This window comes from Macrosteles quadrilineatus, unplaced genomic scaffold (assembly GCF_028750875.1).
Source record: "Macrosteles quadrilineatus isolate MER2022 unplaced genomic scaffold, UCM_ALF_1.0 Scaffold_8__2_contigs__length_117827958, whole genome shotgun sequence".
Taxonomy (NCBI): domain Eukaryota; kingdom Metazoa; phylum Arthropoda; class Insecta; order Hemiptera; family Cicadellidae; genus Macrosteles; species Macrosteles quadrilineatus.
In genome coordinates, this window is record NW_026542601.1 from 79,814,101 (window position 1) to 79,835,665 (window position 21,565).

A 21,565-nucleotide genomic window follows, 5' to 3' on the forward strand; every position below is an offset into this window, starting at 1 on the left:
CAACTCGTTTGAAAATTAAAAAAAAATACCCCCGCCGCAGCAAACCTGCCGACTAAGCGAATTTCCATTTGTCTGAATTGATTTTCAGTTAAATATATTTTAATAACATTAGGTTTAACGAGTACCTAGGTTTGCTGCTACAAGGAAACTAATAAAGTGTGTTTTTGAGTAAAATATTGATAGCTTAGTACAAAATAAATAAATTTGCCAAGTTTGATCAAAATATATCCATAAACAAGCAAACTACAACATTTGACAATATTCTCCATAAGAATAACATGGGAATTTTAAATTTACAATTTTTTTAATTTTCTCCGTTACTAATAATCGAACAAAAATACTTTTATATACTAAATTATTTGTTTTTTTAAGCTCTTTAAAAAGGTCTAAAGAGAAATCGGGAAATTTTGTGTTTTGAGGGTCAAAAGTGAGAAAAACCAATTTTTACCCCATAAAACCCCCCGTAAAGCCCCGTTCCCATGGTCCGATCATGCTGGTTCGCAAACTCATTCAAGTTTATCCCGCTTTACACCTTTAAACCAAATTTCATCAAAATCGGACAAAAATTACTCAAGTTATCGCGTTCACGGACGTATATATATATATATATATATATATATATATATATAAGTCTATATATATATATATATATATATACATATATAAAAATTTGAACGAATGGTGTTTTTGGCCTCTGGGGACATCAAAATGAAAAAGTAAATCGGTCTCGGGTCTAGGTCTTACCGTGCCACCTACGGTAATAGCTACTTCCCTATAGGGAAATTCGCTAAAACTAACATTGGTCTTATGGGTTGCCAAGTTACTATGTTGGTTGAACAAAATAACAAGGAAAACGTGAGCAAAAGGCTTGTCACATATGTTTATAACAAGCCATCCACAGTATACTAGGACATTACAAAATACAGCACAAAGGGGCAAACATCACTTGTAACTATTGAGCAAAGATTACACTGAAGATTACTCAATATAGGCATATATTAAAGGAGTACACACTCTACTCCTTTAATATATGATATAGAGGAAAATAGTTCCGATCAAATATTTATTATTTTACTTAGCCCTCTCCTACCACTTAATCCTCGAAGTATTGAGGCAATTTATTGTTAGCAAACTTTGGTTTACCAGTGAAATCGATACTTAAAAATATTATATTCATTTTACGTAAATTACAATTTAATCAACATTTTCAGTCAGCTGTTAACCCAAATAACCACCACAACCGAGCAAGGATTGGTACTCCGGTTCCGGTACTATAAGTCTGGAGAGAGAGTGAACTTTCCTTGAAGTATTGAAGTCAAGTTTTAATAAATGGTCCTGACTAATTAAACAGCTGGTCTTAGTCAGTAAAGCTACACAAGACATCACATTCCAGTACTTAGGTGGCGTCCTCATCTCAGATAATGCTATTGAAGTAAGTATTTTATTAAGATTTGAAAGGACTCTGCTCGCAGTGTTAGGCCTACTTATCCCTTATCACAAAGTAATGGCCATATCAGATATCGAAAGAACAAAACTATCGAAGGTAAACAAAATAGTCCAAGTTCAAACAGAGCTAGCTATTCTATCTTCGTTTCATGGTACAGTTACCCATTTTCAAAAAGAAATTCCACATTACTTCTATAAATAAATGGTAAAAAAAATAATAAAAGTATAAAATGTATTGGCAAATAAGATCATTGTTGAATGCTCTTATCTGACCAGGAAAGTGTTTATAAAATGTTAAGGTCTCGTTTTAAAGATGTGCAGCCTCAAGAACTCCGAGGTATACGATAATAGTGATTAAATACATCACTTTATATCAAACCAGATATAAAATCATAATATCCACAAAACTAAAGTATGTTTACAAAAGTATAATATAAACCTAAGTTTTTGTATTAATAATATTTTTACCCTTCGGTCCGTAAGTTTTAACCTGATCTTTTCACGGACACAAGTATAATCATTTTATTTGGTAAGAAAATTGTACAAAAATATTACTGGCTAAGCTATTTAGATCCTTTATTGAAAAACAACTTCTAGCTGTTTTTAGTTTTTGACAACTCGCTACAAAATTAAGAAAACAACTTCTTGAAATACCCCTTTTACAATACAATTATTTAGCACTTAACGTCTTTGGTTGTAACTTGTGCTGTTTCTTTAGCCCCCGACGTACACTCACTCAGCAATCATTACAATCCTACTATTTGAGCAGTTAACAATAAAAGAAACGGTACTAGCATTCTGACACATACTTTCACCAATTAAATTGTCAACAACCTTGTTATTATTTTGTTAAGACTTATATGGCCCATAACAGACGAATTTCATTCCGTAAAATCCATTTTTCCTTTATTTTATGTTTTTTTGGGAAAGCAGCATAAGTTTCCCGTTTTGACCCGTAATTGATAAAAAATTTGTTCAAAATTTAAAAGTCTACAACATACTAAATGTTAATTAAAATCGTTCAGGCCATTTTCGAGAAAATTTGAGCTGTTCGTTATCTATGGGTATTTTTTTATGGAAATATCACGATTAAAAATCCAAATTACAAAATATTTCAAAAAACACCTGGAGGTATGGATTAGTACCTACATATCAAATTTTATTAAAATCGGACCACAGGTCTGTAGCTCTGTACACATCCACTGTGGATGATCCACACACAGACAGACACGCACACGGACATAAATCACTTCGAAAACCACTTTTTTGCGTTCAGCGGGGTCCAAAACAGATATATCCACTCAAAACTCTAACTCGAATTTTTTTTTATGAAAACAATACTTTCTCTATGTACTATGTATAGGGGGAGAAAGTAAAGTGCACCATACTATGGTAAACTGTACGTATTTAAAATAGGCAGTAAAGCTCTTACATTTGTCAAGTGCTTGGAGAGGATGAAAACCAAATTTCCAAATGATCCGAATCAACTATACCACTGAACTGATTCATCGAAAGAATAGTTCAAAATAAAAGCAACGAAGCTCATAATTAATTTTCTAGAAACATTACTCACGTTAAATCTATGAGTATAGTAGTCGATTTGTTATTGCATGATATAGTACATTTGATTTAAAACGTTCAATAATGATTCAGATCCCCCAGCTGAGTTCCTCGGCGGTGAAAGGGGAGTGGTCATGTCCGGTGGGCAGTGGGCCAGTGGGGCAAGTCCCCCGCTAGAGGGGCGGAGTCCCCCGTCGTAATGTTCACTGATTTTCTTTTCCGACGACCGAAATATTTCGAGAGAGAGTGTCCCCGAGATCGATAGTTGATTTACAAAAGAGCCAACTCACTGGATACGCAACAAACACTGTAGTGTAGGCTGATGAATTTGAAACATTATCAACATTTTATAATTTCCTTTACATTTATATTTGATTCAGAAACCTATGAAAATATAATTAAAATCAATTCATATCAATACTGCAGCATAAATTGTGTAATTTATGCAGGTTTTTTTGACGAGACTCCGTTTCCGGATGATTCGCAATTACTTAAACGAGGAGAGAATGTAAAACAAAAAGAGTCCCTTGATTGCAAACCGAAAATCGTCTTTTCTATGCCAGTCAACAACATGATAAATACTTGTTTCTACTACCTTTTCCAATTGAGTTGTGCTAGGGAAATTATTAATTCAAGACGCCACACCAGGAACAGTGTGAGAAACTAATTGATCAAAACCCTGCCAGCCGCGTAAAACCATACCGGACCAATACTAATTGACTTCATGACTCGACTTGTCTCGTGTACTAAGGGAACAAGGTTTAGGTTTAGAGAACAAGGTCGGGAAACTTAGGGACTACCCATGCACCCCTTGTTTTACTTTGAACAGACTAATATATAAACATGGGAGGCTCCATCCTATCCAGAAGTGACATCGCTTTCCTTCGACGAAGTGTCAGCACTGACGGAGGTGGTCATCGCCATTCTCCAGGTAGAAAATACAGCGAGTTTACCCTATCTCCCTCGATAGGGTATTCCCTATAGTGCCCAGGATCTGTAAGGGAATGTTATGGGTAAAAGTCAATACTTACGTAGTCCCGAACTACGGACCTGGTGAGATTGTGGATGAGAAAAGAAATTTAACGCCACACACGACATCGCTATCCCACTGGTCCTACCAGACCTGCAGTCTCCTGTTTAGCAGTTTCTTTCCTGCTGATTTTCTGGGCAAATCGAAATATACGTAACCTCTCAACGGTGACCTGATGAAGAGGAATCACTCCAGCAACAGCCACGTCAGCCGGTCCAGAAACAGCTTTTTCAGTTATTTTCATGGCACCCACCCAGACTTCGGTGGAGCACAGTAGGATTCTGTAACGGTCATGAAAAGTAATTAAAGTTTACTTTATTTGCAGAAACTACTGCGATATCATAGATTTAAAACAAATCTTGATCACCATTCTAATATCTTTCTAATGTACAACAATGATTAAGCATTTCACTAATTGACGACGCTAAAGGTAAAATCCACACAAGTTACTCTCACTTGTGCACATGGACTTGTATGGATTCCCTCTTTACAACTCTGTATCGTCCTCTCTGTCCACCTCCTGGATCCTCTCTCTGGCAGAGACCCAAGACTCCTCCGGTCCCCCAGGTCCGCATTCTTCCACCCACCCGAGCCCTCACTCTCTCCGCCCCTCTGGCACTCCCGAAGACATTCTACAACCATCAACCATTCATGTTCACTTCTATATAACTCTTCAAAATTGTAGAGACTTATTGATTATCATAACTAAAGAAAATATACCATAAATTGTGATTATTTGGTTCATTTTTGCATGAGAGGAGGAAAAGCTTTCCATGTTCAGGTTGATCATTGCATCTTTAGAGTGAATAAAGGTGTATAAAAAGTGTTATACAACCCAAAAGATGTATAACATCAGAAGGCGCAAATATACAAACCTAAAGATTGATATTATCTAATCACTAAACTTCTCCATGAGTTTCTTTTAGGAATCAAACGTACAAGAAGATTATTCATGCTAGTTCATAACACATCACATCTTAAACCCTTCTAGGTAGGCAATGAAAAAATTCGAGATTATGTCATCGACCGTAGAAAAGGTTTTGCTGAACGCTATATTTTATGACACAGTAAAATCAACACTTAGTTTTCCTATTCAAAAGTCAACAAAAATATGTGGCTCCAAGAACAAAAACATCTTGGTCCACCAACATATAAAATTGTCAATAAAAACCCAAAACCAATGTATAGCCTACGTCTTGGAAGTGGAGTTGTCTAGATTTGAAACTAAATTAACAGCCAATCCACAGGACTATAAGTGTAGTTTTTGACCATATAGCCCAAATATTATATATGGAGTAACTATGATTTTCTATGGGCGAAGGTCACAAAAATAGCAATAACTTTTGAACCATAATATTCAAAGAATTAGGGGCTGTACAATTTTGTTTGGAATTACAATGACCATGACTAAATTTTAATTAAAATCATTCTCGACGTTTTCGTGAAAATCAGATTATTCATTATATTATGCTTTTTGTGGTAAAATCCCCATTTACAAATATCAAAATTTCACAAAATTACAAAAGAAACTGAAGATAAATACCCTAACCAAATTGTATCAAAATCAGTCCACGAATTATGTAACCTCGAACAATTAAAAATCTAAAATGTTGACGAAAACAATACTTTCTCTATATACCATGTATAGTGGGGGAAAGTAAAAGAATGTCCGATCTGTAAACAATGGATAACTTTCTTGATCGAATAAAATGTTGCGAAGATTGAAAAACATATAATTGCGAGTTGAGATGGAACAATTACGCACTAGCCTTGCAATTCAAAGTGTGCGTTCTAAAGTTACGTATTTAGATTAATTATTTCCCCGTAAAATAATTTTAGATTAGCAAAATATCAACATGATTGTGAGTACGATCATAGACTGTTTTATCTATGGTACGATCAACCACATGACGCAGGAACTTTGTGATTTATATTAGTCATACAATTCCTTTCAGAAAATAATGTTGAACACTGTGAGAATGCATTCATACTGCAGTAGAAAAGCGAGAAAATGTTTAATCTTGTAGAAGACCTACGAACATATCCTACATAGTACAATCTACCTCACACACGCACACCTACACAGCTAGCTCCAGATGTTCGTCGTAGCGTGAGATGGTGCTTGGTAGAACGAGAGTGTAGTGAGAGAACTACTACTCCTAATTACAAGACATTACTTCGCCAGTTAATGAACTCAATAATGTAGAGCAGTATGGCACGGCGCTGGTAGGCAATATGGGTACAGGGAGTATATTGCCTATCTTGCGCCTGCCTAGCTTTCCAAGTACAAGACTCGTCGACACTAGCACGGCGCTGGTAGGCAATATGGGTACAGGGAGTGTATTGCCTATCTTGCGCCTGCCTAGCTTTCCAAGTACAAGACTCGTCGACACTAGCACGGCGCTGGTAGGCAATATGGGTACAGGGAGTATATTGCCTATCTTGCGCCTGCCTAGCTTTCCAAGTACAAGACTCGTCGACACTAGCACGGCGCTGGTAGGCAATATGGGTACAGGGAGTGTATTGCCTATCTTGCGCCTGCCTAGCTTTCCAAGTACAAGACTCGTCGACACTAGCACGGCGCTGGTAGGCAATATGGGTACAGGGAGTATATTGCCTATCTTGCGCCTGCCTAGCTTTCCAAGTACAAGACTCGTCGACACTAGCACGGCGCTGGTAGGCAATATGGGTACACCCTGTACATATATTGCATATCTTGAGCCGTGCTATGCTTTCGACGTGCCGATGGAACTAAAAGAATCTACCTGTGCAGATATTTAGAACTTTGCATTCGTGTATGTTCTCTTTTGGTGTAAGAACATAAGGTTGTCTAATTTGTGACGATTGATTGGAATTAGGTAACTAATAATATTTCCTATAGGTTGCTAACAGAAAAAAATGGAAAACAATTTAAAAATGTATAACAAAATTAATGGAAGCATTTTTATGTGTTGGCAATGAAATAATAATTTGTGACCTACTAAATGAAGGAAGTGTACACTGATGACACTGGTGGTGTGGATATTTATACACTTTTATTATGTATAATTTCAGTATAAATATAAATGGAAGATACTGTATTTTATGGATGAAAAAAACCACAGTATACTGACAGCGTAGAATCAATTAGTGGCTTTGACTGAATCGATCGATGTCTTATCAAGATCTGCTTCAGGTCTGATTGGAAAGTAGCGTGTGAAACATTGACGAAGGGGATTCATAATTAAATGAGTCATCAGAAAACATAGCCAGTTGTTTTAACATAAAAAAATTCTTTCTTACAAGTACTATTTTCTTTTAACATTACTTGCTTGAGTTACGCTATTGTTGACAACAAATTTTTTAAGATGTACACTCTGAGCGGAAGAAGAAAAAGAAGTCAACGACCTAGAGCGGAAGTGCTAAATACCACTGAGTACATAGACAGTTACTCGCTAACTGTGCGCGGTAAACCATCCATAGAGTAATAACTTACAAGACAATGCGAGCTGTAGTAAACAAGCTAGTACGACAATAACCTTCACTAAGAGGGCTCAAGTAATATTATGCTTCCGGTACAGTATTGATGATTTTGTGAGTTAGAGTTTGTAAAACTAATTCTGTTTTATTACCTGTCCGGTTATCTCCCTCTACAGTAAAACGATAAATATCCAGCAACCAAATTTCAACCTGGCTATTCTTTGAGTTAGTATACATTATGAGAATATTCCGAATACTGTTTGTTCAAATTAAGAATTTTGTGGTGTAAAACATATATGGGTAATTGTAGGAAGATAAGGGTAAAGAATGAAGAGAAACACTCCAAGAATGAGAAAGTATGAAATTCTATGAATGTACACTCAAGGGACAGCGAGCAATAAAACAGTTTTACTTAAAGCTTTATTTGATATTTTAGGAAATATTTGAAAAAAAATATAGTTTTATGATACAGCCTAACAGCTTAACATGGTTCTAACATTGGTGATTATGGGGGTTAATTAGTAATACCATTAAATAATTTATTTCGTGTAATAGAAATTTAGAGTAATACTTAGTAAGATAATATTGCTGCGAGTTGTGGATAAACGTAGGATTGACTGGCATAAAACATATTCTCTAGAATATCAAGGGTCACAATTGCCTCAGATGGTAAATTTGTATTGAATAATTTCTCCTCTACAACGGATGCAATTATTTTTGTTCTGGATAATATCATATGGTTCTTTAACCATAATCATTTAAAGCCCAACGATCAAAAGCAGGTGGATCCAGTTTCGAAGCATCGATTAATAACAAGGTTAAGTTCCCAGTTCCATTTCCGTCATAGTTTTTCCTAAAAGGCGACACTCATAACGCTAGGACTGTAATCCAGCCAAGTCAGCTGTTACTTCGGGTGTACTTTCTTTCATAATTCCTCATCAACCACGTTAGAAAAGATCACGACCGTTGCTATGACGTCACGCCCATCACGCTCTGCACTCTACAGTTGCTGTCGAGCACTGCTAGACCGCTAGGTCGCCTCCGTTGCGTCAGACGAGGGCTTCGCCCCGCTGGGGGACGGCCCGACAGAGGTCGAGGACGAGGAAAGCTGGGAGAAAGTCACTCTGGAGTCAAGGACAAGGTACCCACCTGGCGCGCTACGGAAGAGTTGTCCTCACTTGAGGCTGCAGCCGATATACGAGAATTGTACTTACTTGGTGGCCTATTGGTTGGATTAAAAACTGTTGTTGAACTTAAAGTTTAAGTACAACACAAGCGGACAAAGGTGTATTAATAGAAATACTTTCGGTAGTCTATACAATTACCACCCCATTTGTAGTAAAGTATTTCAATTTTCATATAATTTTTGTTTTAAATAGGTACCATGGTTGATTAAAAAGGTCTTGGTACTTTGGTATTATACCAATCACACCGATAAATCGATTTCCAAATAAGATTAATTAGCTTAAATAAGAAAATATTCCTAACCTAACCTAACCTAGCCTAGCCTTACCTAACCTAACCTAAAACATAGTATACCCTTAGGTTAGATTAATTATTAGGTGTGGTCGGTATAATACCAAAGTAATTAATAGTCTTAAAACCACAGCTATTTTCCTGAAATACCTGAGGAAAGAACACTACTTTAATGTATTTATTTCTCAATGGTTACACCCTTTTACAATAATATACATGGATATACAGGCATGTTTAATATCTAATGCTTCACAAAAGTGCTAATGTAACAATAACTACAACAATAAATAATATGACAGTAAATACAACAATAAATATAATTCAATTGAATTATGGTTACCACTATTTTACAATAATTTTGTAATAAAGACGTTTTAGATTAATTGTTATAATTATTCAATCACCAACGTTTTTTATAAAGCATACCAGCAAATCGTAAATTTAAAATGTATTGCTGTGAACAAGGTATACAATTTAGGTAATGGAGTCAAAATGAAAATGTAAGAAAAATTATCTTGAGCAACCAAACCCAATGTCCAATATTGGAATGAAACAAAGAATCAGTTGAGGAAAATAAATAAATATGTTTATGCCCTTATACTTATCCAGAGATTGTTTGCGCCAATACATATTTTATAGTTCCAGAAGTGTATTTTAACTTAATTACCTCATCTTGTGTTCATCTTATCTTATTAGAGAACTTGTTTTAACATATTACTTGTTATTTTGTTCAACCAACATAGTTACTTGGCAGCCCATAAGGCCAATGTTAAATTCTAAAATGTCTTAAAGATTTGTGTAGTGAAATCCGAATTTTCCCGAGGCAGTGGATTTCGTCAATCGCGTTTTTAAGGCTATAAGTAGTTAATTCCAAAACTTAGTCAAAATCCTTCCGCTGAGTTTTGAGAATAAAGTACAGACTGACAGATAAACAGGCTTTGCTCGTATTAGAGTATAGGAGTCTCCAAAGTAATTTTTATAATAGCACATTAATAGATATTATAAACAATTGTAATGGAAAATAAGTGTGTCTTAAATATATCCTCACCAAGCTTATAATTTTACTTTTTGTAAATCATCGCCGGAAGAGGCAGACAATACTAGTCATTGTAGCAATATTTAGTATATTTAAGTACAGTTACATCTTTGTCTATTTGACTTAATTTATGCTGACTGAAAAAAAGGATTGTGTAGTCAGGAAATTAAAATAAACAAATACACTTTTATTTAACATAACTTTATCTCGTGATCCCGTTCCTTTACGAGGTTATGAAGCCTTTTTTCAGTAATCATCGGAGGAAATTTATTTTAAATTATTCCATTCCACAACTATTATAAGAAAAAATAAGAATATTTATTGCCATTGACTAAGTTACTAGAAAGACATTGTCATGTTACATTAAAATAAACATGATACAGATATGTTAATGTTTAACATAGAGTCAAGGATTCTAAATCTATAGTATGAAAATTTTACTTGAACTAGCAATTTTATTAATTTATATTTTGAGGTCCGTGAATTCTTTAATTGCTTAAAATGGATTTGCTACAAGCCAATTTTGAGTTTTAGATTTTAACATATTTAATCGGAAAACTACTTAACCTTACAAAATATATTTATTTTACACAATACTATTACATAAATATATAGACCATATATTATTCTTATTTAATTCCATGACCATGCAACTAAATTAAAAAGCGAAAATCCCCTATGGGTAATGAAGTCTAAAATCTAACCTATAATCAAAGGATGCGCGCGGACTGTTGCGCAGCTGTTCTGCGCAGGTCACCACGGCCTGCTATATTAGCCCAGATCCGTACGTCGCCGCCCAGTGCCTACTTGATACTCTGCGTTGACAGTGCCTCCTCGATCACGTGTCTGTGGACTAAATAGTTTTGTGTTATTCTTCCTCTTTTAGTTTACTGCCCGCTCGGAAGGTGAGTAAAAAATTAAATTTTTTAAATAGTTTAATGTTTTAAATGATGGGCTGGATAAAAAAATTATATAAAAAATCTTTGTACCTTATAAACAAATTGGTTATAAAATACACAGCAATATTTTAGTTTTGAATAAAGTAATTATAATTTTATTCAAAAATAAACCAAAAATAGAAAATAAGTAAATAATGTGCTTGTCATTCGCATTTGTGTATGATTAAAATTATTGATGCACGAGAGCAAATTTTGTAAGATTAGCTGACTAACAAACATTAATACGAAATAATGGAAATAAAAAACTATTTGTAAACTATTTCATATATAATATCTATTAATACTTAGTAAGGATTCATGATAATTTATTAATACAGTAAGATGAATTAAATCAAGTAAAAAATCATTTGATAACGTATACAACATTTAAATATTTTTTTCGTACACTTTTCGTGACACTTTAGCACTCAAACATCATAATATTAGAGATATTCGTATCAAAAACAGATATGAATTTTGTATCCCGGTGAGACAAATAAATATCATGAACGATGTACATTCATAATTTATCTGTACAATCGTCCTTAGTTGATGTAGGCCTAGATATTTGGATTAAGTTATCACTACAATTCGCGCCTCCCACCTCATTTTTCTAATTCTCTTCGAAATATTTATAAAAAAGTAAACACTAAATATGTATATACACTATAAATATTCAAATATTGAAAACAAATATTAAAAATTAAGATTCGTGGTGAGTGAAAACAGATAGGCTATGTATACACAGAAATTGTAATCCTGAGGAATATCATAATTATGTAGATTTTATAGAGTGCATTCGTTATTACTAATAATTATTTACATAGTAATTATGGGACTAGTGCGTATGAACAAATACGTTCTAATTCTGATTCTACTCTAAAAAACATACAAAATTAATAATTTACCTCTAACAAACATACCTCTAACGGTTATTTGGGTGTTTCATAATTGCCAATTAAACCTGTAAATAGGAAATTTAATTACGAATTAGCTCGATATTACTATCTGAATGTGGTTTCCGATCAAATTAATGATTTTTTGTTTTATTAGATGACAATTCCTGATGATGTGCCAATGACAATTAATTATAGAAAAAGATTAGATTCATGCTTGATTGTTAAAATTCAAAACTAAATAATCCTAGTGGACAACGTGATAATTCATAAAATGCTTGCAATAAGTAACGATTTTATTTAGGCTTACATAACGAAAGTGGGTTATTCTTTCTGTCAGGTCAGTGTGTTTATTGTTTATTAATAGTTCTGCATTTCAACGATCATTGATTACTGCGTAAGTTTAAACGTACGGGTGATTTGGAGTTTGAATTGAGATGTAGCCTGTTGAGTTTAACCTTCTCAAGGATATATATTTATTGTGCAATCAAAATCTCTTGTTACGACCTAAAATTAATTGATTTTTCAGAGAGACTATGAAGAGAAATTACAAAACCAAAGAATTTATACACATGGAATTCTTATTTAACACTTCGAAAAAAATAAACCCAAATATCACAATACAGTACTTTCCTTTGTAAACAAATTCTTAATCATCTCACAACAGGAGATGAATCTAATTAAAACCTAACTGTTCGGCTATCGACATGGGTCATAGGTTGATGGGCGTCCCATTAATTTTCAAAACCAAAATGAGGGTCACTTACCCACATCCTGCGGGTGAAAGTCGTGTTTTGGGTCAATCCACCCGAGGATGGGCTCCAGGATATACCACTAGGTCGCCCCACCGGTTTAGCTTTGGAAAGTTGCTTTATTATTCTATGGCGGTCCCGAGCTTTATTACTCTTTGCTTTCCCCTTGATCGCTTTTGTTCTGTTTATCGGATCAAGACATCCATTTTTGAAGCGTTCCAGACTTTGTAAGTAAACTTGTAACACCTTCAGTTATAAAATGCAAGAAAATTGTGGAATACTTAGTTTTGCTTTGTGTATTAACTGATTTACTGAAGCAGCACATATTTTGTTGGTTGATAAAACAAATGTTGCGATATATATTAAATGAATCGTAATATGAATTGATATTCATATTACAACTCGTTAAATATGACTAGATACTTTTCAATTACATATAAAACGGTATATATATAAAATCAATACGGCATTATATGTAATATTATTTTTTAACCATATTTTTTCCATAAGTTAAAAACCCAATTATGTATGGTCTTCAACGTACCTAGCGAGGTTGTAAAACGAAATAGAAGTTGCTTCCTAGCTTTTTAAGCGGTTTTACATTGTTGTAATTAATTCACATTCAATATTTTAAACATGTCAAGCAAACAAAAAATATATATCCTTACAATTTATTAGCTAATAATTTAACAAAGTTTGTACAAATGAGTTTTGACTTTGCTAAAAGTATGTCTTTAAAAAAGTTGAAACGTAAACAGGGAACCTTTGTTCTCAAAGTGATTAACAAGTTAACAAAACTCAACAAATTGCTTAACTTGTATCAGTTAAGTAGTAAGTTCTTATAAACTAAGTTTATTGAGAAAGTTTAAAATTCAGTAGTAACTTCATGAACAGTGCGATTAAATTTCAAACTCATCACTTTCTATACAATGCTAAAAAAATCTAATGTATTTTGATCAATAATAACTAATAAACATAAGTAACTCATGTTGCCTTTAAATACCATAAATTGATAAATATATTATTTACTTATAAATGTTTTACCAACCAACTATAAATATTTAAAATAATAGTAATTAGTTGTAGACTGAAATTAGGTATTGGAAATGTAGTGTAATTTAACAAGAACAAACCCAATTCGTGGGTAAGTCATATTTTACGTGGATTCATAAACTTAATAAATAAAGTCATTTTAACATAGGTATAAAAATGGCTAACTATGGTTGAATTTAACAGTAAAAGCATAGAATAAATAAACAAAGTTTCCAAAAAATCTATCATTAAATCAGGGTTTGATCTTAATAGTTGACGCTAGACTATTTCAAAATAATTCAAACGTTTCACTAGAGTTCAAAAATTGCCTTTAAAAATATAAAAGATTCCATTTACATCTACGACACATATAAAATAACGCAATCGCTAAATAGCTAAATGACGTCAATATAGATTAATTGTCTGTTAAAAATTCTATAGGATTTCAACGTTGTTGTGTAAATGAAATTTAATAAAGGCTTTTACCAAGGCGTAACATCTTATATCTTTTACAAGACCATTGGGCCGCAGACTGTTTTATTCCCACCGTAAAGAATTGATGACGTCAATTAAACAAAGATGTACTCAAGTGAGGCCATCGATACGACGGTGATCATTACTACATCATTATGACGACTGACAATGAAGAATGACGTCATTCGATCGATCAGCTGACATCCTTGCACTGCGGAGTGTTAAAAATGCATAGAGCTATCAATCGTTTACATAGAGTAAGCTAGCGTAGCTTGAATGTCAAAGCAATAACTTACTTTGTATTGTAGGAATATAAGCATGGAAGTAGGAGCTTTGACTATTAATACAACTTCAGTATCCAATATTCAATGGTGGGTGTGTCTAAATGTGTTTAATTTTTTTGATTCCTGACACAACGGATTTTTACTCGTATAGTTTATAGAGATAGAGTTTCTTTAAAATATCTAAACAGTAATTGGACGATAGTTTAAAATTTTTTTTAAGCCTTTTTATATTGTGCCTTAATAATTATATATTTTTTTAAAGTTTAACTATATTTAAGTATAATTTTGTATCGTTAAGCATTAAGTATGGAAAGTCGTCAATATAGAGTATGTTCTGCTCTCCCATGTTACGTATACTTTTGTGTTATCTAAAATAAATGAACATTCAGCTGTGGATTCCGAACCACTGGGTTACATTATTGTCACATGGGTAAAAGCCATTGGCGATTTGTGGGGTTTGAACCCAAGCCCTCTAACCAGTAGACGGCATTAGTTTCAATAGACGGCAACCTTAGTTTCAATATGTTGATTATTTGATATATATTCCATGAGTAATATGTATTTAAGAATATGAAACAGTATGAACTATATATATTTCTAAGTTTAACTAGACAGTTATATTCAGTTATATTCCCACGTCATATTTTCATAAATGTTGTATATTGATTCAACTTTTTGTTGGATTGGTTGAAAACAAGCGGAACTAAATAACTCAGTTAATGGTGACCACGAAATAGGCCTAATTCCCCTTGAGAGACCAGTTCACAAGCGGTCCCGTGAGTCAGGGGACAGATTCACAGGCGGATCTTGGGTTTCCTCTGACGAGGTTCGCTGACTCAACTAGGGGAAAGGGGAAAGACCTCCATTAACAATCACTTCCTCTTTCGAAGAAAATTCCCTCTTTTAGAAAACATCCGGTTGATCAGTCATTATTTGTCAGAGTAAATAAAATTTACTGGAAGTTATTATTTCTCGTGAAAGAATTAAAAGGCAACCAAGCATTAAATTAACAAGTAAATTACTTCTCGGTCAGCATCGTACGTGTTATTAAATTACCTGAAAGTACAATAGGTCAAATAACACTCTGATAATATATTTATCATATAGTAAACAGTATAAGTGTAAATATATATATATTATATATAAGTGTTATTTGACGTATTTTTGGTACTTTCAGGTCAAGTAAATGCTACTACGAAACCAATGTTTTAAGAGCTTGTACTATACCTACCTGGACCTGTGTTAGCTCAATGTCTGTTGCAAATATATTAAAGATTGCCGTATAACGAGTACATGTACTTGTAGTATACTTATATTATAAAGGATGATTATGTACCTTCAAGTTGATACGAGAGTTATACACATTTCACACGTTACATTAACTATAACTATATTTATTTATATATTTTGTTAAAGATAAAAATTCCTTAAGATATCTTTTACTTTGAGTTTTTAACGAAAATAAGTTTTCCATTACAAAGTTACTTTGTTTTACAGTTTTCACTCGCCCCAAACGAATTGTAACGATAAAATACAGCTGAAATAACAAGGGCTTTTCACGAGGTCTTATGAATTATTAAAGTAAAGCTTTATTTCAAGGTTTACGAGTCGAAGGGCGTGGATAAAGTGGTAGTTATTTTCATTTTCATTTTGAATAAAAAAAATTATATTTCCCATTTGTGACGCGGACGCCGCTTCAAACAACAGTTTATATATAATCCACAGATCGATCCGCTAATCCGAGTATTGTTCCGAGTTACCCTCCAAAACGGGTCAACGGACACTCCAATCTGTTTTTATGGAGGGAAACTGAATTGTAAAAAAAATCTACAAAACCTAGACGTCATTACAACAACTTGTTTTGGAAGTAGTAACTAATTCAGCCCTCGAGACTTCGTATATAAAATAATGTTGTTCATAACAATTAATTATTTACTTTGGTAAATCAAATTTCTCTTCAATTATATCTCTGCATAATTATAGAATTATGCAGTGAAGTTGATTTTGAGCTTAAATCAACGTAACAAATTAATGCATTGTTTTTATGGAGGATTAATCTTTATTGTAGGGTGTGAGTAAGACGAAAATCTACTAGGATATTTCGACTAGTACGAAACATTTAACAAGATTAATTGGAATGTTCTGACTATATTGTTTCGTAAAAACATAACAAACTATTTTAATTAAGGGGGATATTATATAATGGTATCAGGTATTACCCAAATATGAGAATACATTTTAGTTGTTGAACCTGAACTCTGATAAGGTTATTATATATATATATATATATATATATATATAAATGTTTCACACAAATTGTATTTATGATTCAGAATATTTATAAAAATATTACCAAACCTTTTGCGGTATATTCTACCAGAGTATTTTTATTAATATCGTCTTTATATTGAGAATTTTCAAACCTAATGTAAAACCAAATGTTTAAAAACCACACTCTTGATAAATAATGTCAAAATAAAAATACATAATATAAGAGTCCTTACTAAATGTATAATAAAAATCGTCATTCAAATTATATTACTTGAAAGTATAGAAAAATAGTTTTCAATAAAAAAATTAACCCAGCCAAACTATCCAACTAATATTGAATGCATTAATGCTATACTACAGAGATAATTTAACTTTAATGAATTCAAACAAAATAATAATAAATAATTAGCCTATAATTTTAAAATGAGTTTGCTCTAGAATAAATTTATTTTCCTACAATCATTAGTCACTAATTATGTAAACCTCGTATGGTTCAATTTGTTTGCATACAACATATCAATCTACTTCATTACTATAAATTATTAAGTGATCTGTGTAAATTGAAATTCAATGTGATGATTACAGTATTTAGTTTTCACTGTGGTATCTGATCAGTATTGACTATTGTGTAATCAAAAGCAGCAAAGTCATCTTCCTGACTATTGATATCAATTTGTCTAATTTGAATAAAATGAGTCCATCACGCAACGCCATCATGAAGAACAATCAAATACATCTGTGTTTGGTTTAATCAAAATGTAGCAATGAAGCCAAACGATATTAAATTTTCCCGTTTTGCATTTTTCAAGCGCGAGTAGTAATGACTTCATAAAATCACTTCACAATCTCTAACTGAAAGAAGGTGAAAGAGGAAATGCATTAATTCAAAATGTTTACAGAACGTACGTACAGAAATCCACAACTTGTAATTTTAAATAGAAATACGTATATTGTAGGTAATAATGTAGTTCTGACTTCTATACGGACCCCACGATGAAATACGAAATGTAAACAAAGAAGACTACTTTGCATGTTATAAAATCCCGAGCAGACCGGGCGTTTTCATTATATGTTTATTAAAGCAGGTTTTCATTACGGAATTTAAATCTCAGTATATTCCCTGATGTAAGGTTTTTGCTGAGGGTTTTTTACAGGTTGATTATGTAATAATGCAAATCAAAGTCATTGTTGTATACTCATTTTTAAGCAGTAAACTGTATAATACGAGGAAATGTTTATACAAAATTAATTGAATTACTAAAATTTATTCACATTAGTTTTTTCACATATCTATGTTTTTATAAAACAAGTTTATCATTCGTCTAATATCAAGACAAGTCAATTTCTCATACATTGTTTTGACGTATGCAAGGAATATACGATTAAATTAGATCCGGTGCTGCAAAATCGGTGGTTTTCAAACGCTCCTCATGTTAGTTTGTTGATGAGATCGACCAAAACAACGGTTATTTGAGGATTGTAACTAAAATCGTGTATTAGGTTTGGCTACATAAAACTAGCTATTAGCAATTAATGAAAAATGATTGAATGAATTATAATGCATATCTTACAGAAATGCAGTTGCAATTACGATTAAGGACTTAGTTAGGGCATATTGCTAGAAAAGATTTGTTATTAGCTTTACAACAGTTAATTCCTTTTTAAACTTTCACTATACGTCTCTTGAGACAAAAATTCCGGCTGTCCAATCTAACTTGTTTAAAGTATAACAATGGAAAAATATAAACAGCTGATTTGATCAGAACTGTCAAAATCTTTAGGTCCACTACCATAAAGCTGACTTTCTATGAAATAAAATATACACATTGTAAACATAGACCAGAGGATTCATAGGCCAAATTATTTCCAAGCTAAACATCTCACCCGTATGGCCTTAGTAAACAGTTATAAACAGCCATGGTATCTGATGATGGTCTTATCTGTACTAGTTCCCATACCTTCATGGTGGTTTAATATGAAGGTTAATTATATTGTTCTTTAATTAGCCTAAAATAGTAATGCTGGTTTGAGCGTGGTAGTCTTAATTTGTACTAAGGACACCCGCATTTAACTAATTTTAATTACTAATTTTTTGTAAGCTTTAATGATAAAATGATAACCTAAAAGAATATTATTTTTGTGTGATGTTTAGCTTCAAAATGGCGGCCATTTAAAATAACTTAGCTAAAAAACTGTAATATCTTCTTAGGTAAACAAAACTACTTTCATTAGGTTTCATATTTAGATAATTCACTTACAATTAACAACACCACATATTTTGCAACAATATCTGTGGTCATTCGGTAACATCACTGCTAGTTAGCTAAAAATCAGCTGTTTTATTGTTGCATGAGTGCAATTATTGGTGTTCACAGTATCTTAAAAATGAGTTGTTTACCTTATTTAAGAACCGATTTTTAAAATGAGGTATAGCTACAATTGTAAGAGAATCGTCTAAATATAAAATTGCGACTTTGTTTATGTAAGTATTTCTTATGGTTACCAGTTTACAAATTTCAAATGGCCGCTATTTTGAAACTAAACATGATTTAAAATAATGTTTTTTCTGAAATAGGTCTTATTAGAGTTTTTTTATCTATGCACTAAATTTTAATTCAACACAAAAAAGCCATTATCATATAAAAATAAATTGGTGGGAAAACAAAATGGCGGCTATAGGGGTATTTTTTTTTAGTTTTTGAAACTTTTAACGTGATATTTTAGTTTGTCTTTGGTCCAGAAATTATACATCAAAAGGTCGGTAGAGGGTTCAGGGACACTTTATACTTGATCCGAAATATCAATATCTAACCAATAAGACTTGAGTTTCACAAATGAAAAACAGAATTAGTTACGATAGAAGAAGGTATAGTGCATTTCCAATAAAAGTGTATAAACACTATTTAATAATACATTTGATATTTTATAGGTTTTACATTCGACACGATATTTGTTTTATACAGTACAATGATACACTGGCCTGATATGAAATATTATTGATAGATCATGTGTTCCACGGTTGCGTGATGGCGAAACGATAAAATCATCGATTCATCGATATGCGATATGCATGCTTTGTCCGCCCTGACAATAAATAATTGAGCTTGTTGGCGTACAGGCTAGTAACTTATAGACAAATGACGCGGGGGAGAAAAATACACACATTCTTGGTGCCTTGGTACAGAACCTACTTGTGGAATATGTAGTGAAGAATACTGACAATCTGCCGTTTTTCATTACTACTATACTTTTAGTTTTTACAAGAATCGTCTATAACGAGGACCTTAAGGTGTGTATGTTTTATGTAAATTTCTTCACAAAGACATAGTCTAATTTTTTCATGACCCAGTTGCAGAAAATATCTTTTTTTCATGTTTTGAACGATAATTAATTTCACGTTTCGAATAAATTATTTGGATTTACAATTTTTATTAGTATTCTAAGTGAACTATTATTTACTATTAAAATTTAGCTCTTGGTGCGTTGCCATTATTATATTCGCAATTTCCATCGATACTTTCTATTAATATCGCTAATAACCATTATGTAAACACCGGACATGCTAAATGGGCGTGGAATTATGTATAATTTCAAAATTTGTATTCGATTCGAGCTCCCTTACACCAAGAGCAGTTAATGTAAATGACGCACGTAACTTTCCCTTAACTGCAGATGAATATTTAAATCAGTTTAATTTCCCGCTACTTTTTACTTTCCCCACTGATATGCTGAATAAATATTTGCTAACGTAATTGCTTCTAAATGAAAATGCGTCCGGGGAAACCTTCAAAGAGCTACTGAAACTGAACATAACCTTGGTGGTACATAGGTTGAGTACTAAACTGTCTAGCATTAAATTAACAGTTAGAATAAAACTGTCACATTCTTTAACTGTTTTAGTAAAACAAAATATATTTCATCTATATTATCATTTGTTAAATGTCCATAAAATCCAAATAAGTAGTCAACACTAAATATATAGATACAATACGTGGAACTATATTACAGCACTATATTTTGTATATATCAAAACTACAAATCTTCATTGATTTATAACGAACTAGTGTCCCTGTTACTCGATTTCGAGCAATTTCTAAGTATTACAGGCGTTATTTTAAAACGAACAACAGTCATAATTTCTGATGACTTTAAAAGATTCGACTCGAGGATTATGGAAATACCAAAGATGTAGGCTACACAACAGATCGATATAATCAACATTTTAGGGATCAGCTGAATATCGAATTAAGATATCTTTTGTCCTGTATAGGTAAAGGGAGTTTTGTTGTTTGCTTTCTCATTTCATATTATATTCACTCAACCATTGGGGAGTGAACTAGTCTATTGGTAGAGCTCGGGGTTTCGAAACCCGAGGTACCTGGTTCAAATCCCGCCAATCACCAATGGATTCTATGATAATGCTCTAACCCTCTAGGACTAGCCTGAAGTAATGTGTTTAACAGTTCCGGGAAAGAACCTAACGTCCTAGGATGTAAAGATGTGTCATTAAAATAAAAACACTCGACCATTGCGATTACATAAAACAAAACGATTTGTTCGTAATCCCCTTCTTTGTCCTGGTATTATTTTGATGAGTAAGGATCATGCTGTGTAATTTACTCTACAATAAGAAACGCTTAGACGGCATTGGTGCGCTCTAGCGTAGCCGGACATGTACCACATATCAAACAGGCTTTAGGTTTTACGGGAAGTTTAGATGTCCTGCAAAGTTCCGCTCAGTTTCAAGTTTTTATGGGTTCTTAAATATTTTGGTTGTACTCATATTATATTGCTCGACGTGACCTACTTTTATAATTAGTATTCCTAGTTAAGTAATTTTCTTCTTCTTCTTAAAGAGGTTTAACTTTTTTCAACGATAGTGATAATCGATTATAAACAACGGATATTTTC

The 21,565-nt window shown here is 32.9% G+C and overlaps 1 protein-coding gene across 1 annotated transcript in view; it reads left to right on the forward strand.

The window, feature by feature from the left end:
• The first annotated feature begins 10,797 nt into the window (after nucleotides 1-10,797).
• LOC129000498 (protein PFC0760c-like) overlaps nucleotides 10,798-21,565 on the forward strand; it is a 51,562-nt gene continuing 40,794 nt past the window's right edge. The window contains exon 1 of the mRNA XM_054427460.1: nucleotides 10,798-10,912. The gene's annotated coding sequence lies outside the window, so the exon portion shown is untranslated. The remainder of the gene's footprint in view (nucleotides 10,913-21,565) is intronic.